Source organism: Lycium barbarum, chromosome 4, assembly GCF_019175385.1.
Source record: "Lycium barbarum isolate Lr01 chromosome 4, ASM1917538v2, whole genome shotgun sequence".
Taxonomy (NCBI): Eukaryota; Viridiplantae; Streptophyta; class Magnoliopsida; order Solanales; family Solanaceae; genus Lycium; species Lycium barbarum.
In genome coordinates, this window is record NC_083340.1 from 85,213,602 (window position 1) to 85,223,616 (window position 10,015).

At 41.9% G+C, this 10,015-nt stretch overlaps 1 pseudogene; it reads right to left on the bottom strand.

Moving 5' to 3' along the window:
- Window positions 1-388: 388 nt before the first annotated feature.
- On the bottom strand, window positions 389-9,409 carry LOC132637578 (uncharacterized; annotated as a pseudogene).
- Between the last annotated feature and the right edge of the window lie 606 nt (window positions 9,410-10,015).

The following is a 10,015-nucleotide window of genomic DNA, read 5'->3' on the forward strand; positions in this document are numbered from 1 at the left end:
CAAAAGTTCTTACATCAAATGGGTACTCAAGAATTCCCCAATCACTATCTAATTTGGCACCAACAATCACTTCCTAGAAGGACTACACAAGCATGGGTACTCAAGAATTTCCCATTGTTCATCAATTTCCAACAACCCATTTAACACATAAGATGAATCTACCCAAATAACTAATTACAATAAGTGGAATGGCATGATAATGACATGTAATTGAGAAATTAGTCGATACCAAGTAATGTAAAGAAGAGAGCAGTCGACATACCTTAAGTGTAGATGAAAGTAGAAAACTTTGAAATCCTTTGTTTTTAAATAAGAGGGAAGTTAGGGTTTTGATGTGTGATTAAGGATGATTGTAGTGAAATGGCAATTATGGGGTGATATAGGAGTATTGAAAGAGAAGGGGGAGAGGGAAAATGAAGATTATAACTGATGAAAAACAGTTATAATCTTTTATTTAAAAAGAAACGAATCGTGTCGGGTCGGGTTAACCCGCGACTTTTCACTTACCTGCACAACATGCGACTCGCGGATGATGTCGCATGTGTGACATGCGAGTCGCATGTTGTTCCATTCCATCACATATGCTGACAGAGAGTGTGGCTCTTATGGACTGAATTTTGGCATCACCTGCGATTCGCAGGTGAGTTCACGGACATGACATGCGAATCGCGGATGATGTCGCATGTCATGCTTTTTTGTCCTCCTCAATTTGAAATTTTCAAACTCTTCTTCGTTGTGCACACACTTTATTCCTACACACTTGGACACACATCAAAAACATCACAAAAGTAAAAAAAAAAAAAAAAAAAAAAAAAAAAAAAAACAATACATGAAAATAAAACTTGGGTTGCCTCCCAAAAAGCGCTTGATTTTACGTCGCAGCACGACGTTGATACCTGTTCAGCCCTTTCATGGCTCATTGAGGAGGAAGACCTCAATAATCTTTGCTTCATTCTAAGATCCCAAGTAATGTTTCACCCTTTGCCCATTCACTTTGATTTTATTACCACTTGGGCAAACAAGTTCAATTGCTCCGGATGGGAACACTTGTGCGATTTCAAACGGGCCGGACCATTTGGATTTCAACTTTCCAGGAAACAACCGGAGCCTGGAATTGAACAACAATACGCGATCCTCGATGCTGAACTCTCTTTGCAAGATCTTCTTGTCATGGAAGTGTTTCATGCGGGCCTTGTAGAGTGAAGAACTCGCATATGCCTTAAGTCGAAATTCATCGAGTTCGTTAATCTGCTCCAACCTCAAGTTTGAGGCATCACCCCATTCTAGATTCAATTTTTTCAAGGCCCACAATGCCTCATGTTCGAGTTCCACCGGAAGATGACAAGCTTTTTCAAATACCAGTTGATATGGAGACATGCCAATTGGTGTCTTGTAGGCTGTTCGGTATGCCCATAGAGCATCATCCAATTTCCTTGACCAATCAGTCCGGTTAGCATTCAATGTTTTGGAAAGGATGCTCTTAATTTCTCTATTTGAGACCTCAACTTGGCCACTTGTTTGGGGATGATACGGGGTGGCAACTTATGCTTAACCCCATATTTCTCAAGAAGAGTCTTGAATAATCGATTGCAGAAATGAGAGCCCCCATCACTAATGATTGCCCTTGGAGTTCCAAACCTTAAGAAGATAACCCTTTTCAAAAATGCAGTGACACTTCTTCCTTCATTGTTGGAGAGCGCGACGGCTTCCACCCATTTGGATACGTAGTCTACTGCCATAAGAATGTACTTGTTGCTGTAGGAGCTTACAAATGGGCCCATAAAATCAATGCCCCATACGTCGAACAATTCAACTTCGAGAATCGGTGTCATTGGTAGCTCATGCCTTCTTGCTATGCCCCCATGCCTTTGACATTGATTACAAGCTTTCACAAAGTCATGAGCATCTTGATGGATTGTAGGCCAATAAAAACCACTCTGAAAAACCTTAGCCGCCGTTCTTGAGCTACTATGATGTCCACCAACCGGTGATGAGTGACAAGCTTCGATGATGGGCATCATTTCTACTTCGGGTATGCACCTCCTTATGATGTTGTCGGTGCAAACCCTGAATAGATATGGCTCGTCCCAATAGAACTTCCGGGCATCACTCAAAAACTTCTTCTTTTGGTGGAAGTTCAAATCTACCGGCATGATGTCACTTGCATGGAAGTTAGCAAAATCGGCATACCAAGGTATCATGTCATGCGACCCCGCCATTACCTGCTCATCTAGGAATGACTCATTGATTTCTAGGCCATCCAATGGACGCCCACCCTCTTCAAGACGAGACAAGTGGTCCGCCACTTGATTTTCATACCCTTTTCTATCTTTGACTTCAAAGTCAAACTTTTGCAAGAGAAGGACCCAACGTATCAACCTCAGTTTTGCATCTTTCTTTGTCATGAGGTAACGTAGGGCTGTATGATCGGTGTGAACAATCACATGAGTGCCCAAAAGATAATCCCGGAACTTCTCGAAAGCAAATACAATAGCCAGCAACTCTTGTTCTGTGACAGTGTAATTCATTTGGGCACTGTTCAGAGTCTTGCTTGCATAGTAAATTGGGTGAAAGATCTTATCACGCTTCTGGCCAAGAACAGCCCCCATGGCAAAGCCACTTGCATCACACATAAGCTCAAAGGGTTGAGACCAGTCAGGGGCAATGATGATAGGAGCCGATGTGAGTCTCTCTTTCAAAGCCTCAAATACCTTCAAACAAGCATCATCAAATACAAACTTCGACTCCTTTTCCAACAATTTGCATAGAGGGTTGGCTATTTTCGAGAAATCCTTGACAAATCTTCTATAAAACCTAGCATGCCCAAGGAAGCTGCGAACACCTTTAACGGAAATTGGAGGGGGAAGCTTAACAATAACCTCAATTTTAACTTGGTCGACTTCAAGCCCCTTTTCCGAAATCTTGTGCCCCAAGACGATGCCTTCTCTAACCATGAAGAGGTACTTCTCCCAATTTAGAACCAAATTTGTCTCTTCACATCGTTTCAATACTTGGGCAAGATTCTGCAAGCATTCATCAAAGGAGTCCCCAACTACGGAAAAGTCATCCATGAAGATTTCAATGGATTCCTCAACCATATCGGAAAAAATAGACATCATGCAACGTTGAAATGTTGCGGGTGCATTACATAACCCAAACGGCATTCTCTTGAAAGCAAAAGTCCCATAAGGACAAGTGAAGGTAGTTTTCTCTTGGTCCTCGGGGGCAATGGTGATTTGGTTGTACCTGGAATACCCGTCAAGGAAGCAATAATAATCTCTGCCCGCAAGCCTATCAAGCATTTGATCCATGAATGGCATTGGGAAGTGGTCCTTTTTGGTCCACTCATTCATCTTCCGATAATCCATGCAAACACGCCATCCGGTAACCTTGCGAGTGGGAATTAACTCATTTTTATCATTCGCAACCACGGTGATCCCACCCTTTTTTGGTACGCATTGAACCGGACTCACCCATGAGCTATCCGAAATGGGGTACACAACCCCGACATCTAACCACTTGATTATCTCAACTTTTACGACTTCTTGCATGGGAGGATTTAACCTCCTTTGATGTTCAACGCTTGGCTCACAGTCTTCATCAAGCTGAATTTTATGTGTACAAATACCAGATGGAATCCCTTGAATATCCGCAATACTCCACCCGATAGCTTTTTTGTATCTTCTCAAGATCACCATCAACCTCTCTCTTTGCTCATCCGTCAACCGGGCAGATATAATCGCAGGTAATGTGTTGTTGAGTCCAAGAAACTCATACCTCAAATGTGAAGGAAGAGGTTTGAGTTCCAAAGTAGGAGGCTCAATAATTGAAGGTTTTGCAGGAGGAGTTGCTCGGTTTTCCAAGTCAAGATCGAGTCTCTTTGGATTGAGGTGGTAAGACCCCATTCCAATCAGTGCATTGACCATCTCCTCAAATTCTTTTTCGTCGTCCCATTCATAATTCATTATCACCGCAGCCAACATATCACCTATATGCTCATGTTCTATAGTTGTCTCCATTGCTTCATCAATTGTGTCAATAACCGACACAACACTCATATCAGCCGGTTGTTTCATTGACTTGCAAATATGGAAAGTGATCTCTTCATCATTCATTCTAAATTTCAGATCACCTCTTTCCACATCCACGAGGGCACGCCCTGTGGCTAAGAATGGTCTTCCCAAGATTATGGGAACTTCAAAGTCAACTTCACAATCCAAGATCACAAAATCGGCCGGAAAAATAAATTTATCCACTCTTACAAACACATCATAAAGAATACCAATGGGCCTCTTTACAGTTCTATCCGCCATAAGTAATCTCATCGTGGTAGGACGGGGGGTGCCCAATCCCAACTTGTTGAATATAGAAAGCGGCATCAAATTGATGCTTGCTCCAAGATCACATAAAGCTTTAGCAAACTTGTATTTACCGATGGTGCATGGAATTGTGAATGCTCCGGGGTCTTCTTTTCTGTGCACCAAAGCTTTGGTGACGATTGCACTACAATGATGAGTGCTCCCCAATGTTTCACTACCAGGACTCCTTCTTTTGGTGACGAGATCTTTCATGAACTTAGCATAACCGGGCATTTGTTCAAGTGCCTCAACCAATGGAATATTTATTGAGAGATCCTTTAATCGTTCGATGAACTTGAGGAATTTTCCATCTTCCGCTTTCTTTGCCAATCGTTGGGGAAAAGGAGGGGGAGGCCTCATAACGGGCGGTGAAACCCTTGGTACCTCCTCTGCCGCTTCTTTGCTTTCCGAGGCATCATTGATTTCCGGAAGGTCCTTGTCAGCGATGGTTTCTTCAATACCAGCCCGCTTATTCGTTGGGTTTGCTTCTTCTTCAATAACCATGGGTTCTTCAACCATTTTCTCTTCATCACCCAACACATTCTCTTTCACCAACGCATTTTCCCCAATTGTTCTGCCACTCCTAGTAGTAATTGCGTTGCATTTATGTTCACCATAGTTCCTTGGGTTTGCAACTGTGTCACTAGGGAGTGAGCTTTTCTGCCTTTGGTTTAGGATAACCGAGATTTGGCCAAGTTGAGACTCCAATTGTTTAATGGAGGTGGAGTTGAACTAACAACTTGACCCATGGATTTGACCTCATCTCTAGTCTCCTTGCAAAAGGTGTCGGTGGATTCTACTTTCCTCAATACCCTTGACAACATATCTTCAATTTTTGAACTAGTGGGGTCACTATTGGGCGGTTGACCAGAGCTTGGTTGATTTCCCTTCGGAGGGACATATGGATTTGTGCTCCGATGATTGTTGTAATTGCTATTGTAACCCCCTTGGTTGTTGTCACGATTATCTCTCCAATTGGAGTGACCTTGTTCTTTGTTCCAACCTTGATTCCCTTGACCTTGCCGCCAAGATCCTTGATTCGGACCATGGTAGTTTGGACGGGAACCCTCCCTTAGATTGTTTACATAATTCGCTTCCTCATCATACATTTGGAAACATTGCTCATCCGGAGGACCCCCTTCATAGGATTCTATCGCGTTCACCTTTTTGTTTCCGCCACCCATGACATGTTTTGTCAGAAGGTCCATTTGGGTGAAAATTTTTGCCATGGACTCATCTCTCTCTTCCTCCTTCTTAATCATCTCACGAGTGAACACATGTTTGGAGGAACTTCCTCCACCCACTTCCGAATCCCTAGTGTGCCATGCTTCACTAGTCTCGGTCAATTTATCCAACAATTCACAAACGGTGGCATAAGAATTATCCATAAGAGACCCCTCTGCAATGTTGTTTGCCACTGATTTGTTGACCGAATCTAGAGATCTATAAAATGTTTGTAGAAGCACACCATCGGGCAACCCATGCTTGGGACAGCTTTTGACTTTCTTTTTAAAACGAGTCCAAGTTTCATGGAGAGCCACATCAGGAAGTTGACGAAAGTTGTTGATTTCGTCACGGAGTTGTAACATCCGCGATGGAGGGAAGAACTTCTTGAGGAATGCTTCAGTCAGTTCCTCCCAAGTAGTGATGGATCCGGAAGGAAGATCATCTAACCAAGCTGTGGCTTCCCCCGTTAGAGAGTACGGGAAGAGCCGGAGCCTGACTGCTTCAAGTGAGACGCCCGGATGCACATTGGTAGAACAGACCCCAAGAAAGTTCCTAAGGTGCCTATTCGGGTCTTCTTTGGGTAGACCACCGAACAGGCCCTTAGTGTTGAGCAGGTGCAGCATTGTGTTGGTTATATGGAAACTGGAGTTTCCAATTAAAGGCGAGGGCTGAATTGCAGCTGCATAGCCTGCCTCCGTAGCTTCTTCACCAACCGCTACTGGTGGATTTTGGACAGGGATACCATCCTCATCCATATTTCCTGCACAACAAACAACAACAATAAGGAAATAAGAAAAGAAAATAAAGACTAAAAGCAAAGTTTTACACTAGTTAGTAAATTTCTAGACCGTATTCCCCGGCAACGGCGCCAAAATTTGATACGCCCAAATTACACCTTTAATATCAGGAGTAAGCGGTCGTTGTCAAATATAGAACCCAACAAGGTTGGGGTCGAATCCCACAGAGAATACGATGAAGAAGAATACTTAATAAGTGTAACACCCGACTGTTAGTCTATATTTTCAGGGGAAGGGAAATATAATAAAAATTTGATTGTAGTTTGTTCATTAAATACTGAGAATGGTTATAGAATGTAAACAATTGGTAAATGGTACTAAGGTTGTGGTTCCAATGGAGAGTAATGCGTTTGGGTGTCAATTCAACTTAATTTATATACCTAGGTGCATTAAGCCATGGGTCACGCGATTATTGCCAAAAGTTTTCCAACCAAATCAGCAAATTTCATCCTAAGCTTTTCCAAGCCCTAGGATGTTTTATAAGAGAGCACCCATGTAGCCTCAACTAGCTTTCTTATTCCTAGCTCAAGCTATTAGATGGATTTAATGACCCACATTGTTGCTATTAACTCTTTTCCTAACCTCTACTTTCGTTTCCAAGCAAAGTAATGGTATTAAGGCACAAGTAATGTTGTACACCATCACAAGACATTGATGCTTGAAGAGTTAATAGAAAACACCATTAGCATACAAACATAGTATGAATATGAAACCCAATCACATAACTAACACATTGGATACCACAACCTTAGCTGAAAGATTAGCTACTAATATTCATTAAAAGTAAAGCAATCAAGTAAAATGTATTCATAAATCTTACAAAAGTGTTGGATGAAGAAGATGACAAAGCTAAAAGAAATCTCTTAAATGCTTCAACAACCAACAGTAAATGACTCCACAAGAGTCTATGCCAAAAACTGCAGGATAATAATGAACCAAAACCCTAGCAAATCTATTTATAGCATGTCCAAAACGGGAAAAATTTCCAGACGATAATGCCCCAGCGCGTAGGGTACGATTCGCACATAGTGTCGCATGTTCAACCCGCGACTCGCAGGTTTCACTAGATCGTCGCAGGTGTCGTATCTTTAGTTATTTGTTGAGTAGCATCTGCGACACCATCCGCGATTCGCATGTTACACCTGCGAGTCGCAGGTGGTGTCACCTGTGGTGTCTTATTTGATCCTCTCTGTCAACAAGTGTTGCACCACCTGCGACTCGCATGTGGTACCTGCGATTCGCAGGTTGTGCCATTGTTCAGTTCTACTGGGTTTTTGCTTCATTTTGCTTCGTTTTGCTTCACATTGCTTCAAGTTGCTTCCGGCACATGTTATTCTACAAATTGACCCAAAAACACGAGAAACGACATCAAAAGCACTTGGGGATTTGCAAAAGACTAAGTAATTGGCGTCGAATGAGCCGTAATTTCACGACTCATCAATTTTCAACATTATATGGCATCATTTAATAATTATGAAAACTATCTGAAAATCTTTTTTGTACTAATCTTGGTAAACACATATGAGCTCATTAAAGTATTATAAATATAAAGTAAAAGAAATGTCAACATATGAGTAAAAGAATTTTCAGAAATTCTCAAATTTCATAATACAAATATAAATTAAAAGAAATGCTTACATGTAAAAATCTATAATAAGCAACAAATGAAAAAGAAGAAAACAAAAAGCAACAAGAAACAAGAATATCTAGCGAAGAAATGACTATTTTTTAGGTTAATAAATAAGACCAATAGAAGAGAGTAACAAGGAAAATAAAGTGCAGCGAATGTGGCTATTCCTCCCTTAACCAGGGGACTTGGGTTCGAGCCTGGGTATGAAAAAATCCTTGGTAGGGAGCGCTTCCCCTGATTGGGCCCTATGCGATGCGAATCTGGATTAGGCGAGCTCTAATGCGGGTACCGGATAGAAAACAGGTAAATAAGGCAGACTGTTTGACAGCTTTTAAAAAGTAGACCATAAGAACAAAAATAAATTTGACTTTAAAAAATAAGATCAGGACCTAGAAGTAATTAAATGAAAAGTTTGATAATTTTTTGGAAAGTTTTATGAGGACTACAAAAGTCCTTTTGTTGTCCCTTAGGGTCACCTTTTGGGTAAATTTAGGGGATCCCATTTTCTGTATTTAACACAGATTTATCCCCTTATTTAGATGTAAAGGAACTGCTTCGACCGATGTCCCATGGAAGGATACACAGGAAGCCTCTATCGGCCCGGGTCACGGGTAGGTTTTAAGTTAGGGAGTCTTATTTTATGTAAACCGAACTACGAATGGGCCTGATTTCCCGCGGAGGAATAAGTAGGAAGTCTATGTAAGACTCGGTCCCTATATATTATAAATATTATATTGCCCCACTTAACAAAGTTGAAATACCCGAAACTCGGTACAAGAGATCAATCAAGCATTTTAAGTCAAACATATGATTATTTATGTGCTACGTGCTTTAACTGCCAATTATGTGCTATATTCTGCTTATCTTTTATTGCCTAACAAACTAACATTGTTTGCTTTTAAGTTGTTGTTTTCTTATAGAAGAGAAAGTTGATTCGTGTTCATACTGGCATACTTCACAAGATCAAAAGCTGCAATAGCATCCCTATCCCAAAAAGACCGAAGCAAAGAAAAAATGACTGGTACTTCCGGGAATGAGACTACTCCAACTGACGTTGCTCTCAGAGAGTCAGCTCTTCGAGAATTACCTGAGCCCTCTCCTACTGAGAACGTTATGAAGATGATGTTTGAGAAAATCTCCTACCTTCAAGAAGAGGTCGCGGAACAAAGCTGCTAATGCTGCCCGAGAAGCACCTGCTGAAACAATAAGGCCTCCACCGCCTTTTTCGTCTCTAAGCTCACCGCTAACCGATCACTTTCCCACTGAGCCATTACCCCAAATCCGGTCACTGATGGACACATTAGTACTTGTACCATACTCCACCACCACTTAACACTACCCAAATTCCTGGAACCACTCATTCCGTTCCCTCTTACCAAGCGCCTCAATGCACCCATCCCAGCATCATTACACAACTAAGTACTGTCTCATTACCGACTACCAAAACTACCCATATCCACCAAAATCGCCCTACACACCCAACAGTTTCCTTCCACACACCCGTCACCCCAAACACCTTCTTACCTGATCACCAAGAAATTGATCACTACGAAGAGATGCAGAAGGCGTGGAAGGCCGAGCAGGAAAAGCAGGAAGAAAGGCTCGAACAAAAGATGACTACAATGTTGGAACGGTCCATGAGAACCACCCGCACTGGCACAGGCTTAAGATATGATGATCTGTGCATGCTTCCAAATTTGGACTTGCCTGAAGGTTTCAAGGTGCCTTGTTTTGAATTGTTCAATGGAATGGGTAACCCCAAAGCCTATTTTTGGGTCTATTGTGACCAAATGGTTGGTGTCCGAGACAATCAGGCGCTTATTATGAGGCTATTCAGCCGGAGTTTGACCAGAAAAGCCTCTGAGTAGTTCAAAGCGCAAGACATATGCCGCTGGGTCACATGGGAAGACATGGCTGCGACCTTCATGGAAAGATTCCATTTCAATATGGAAACAGTACCGGATTGGCACTACTTGGAGAAAGTAAAGTAGAAATTCATCGAA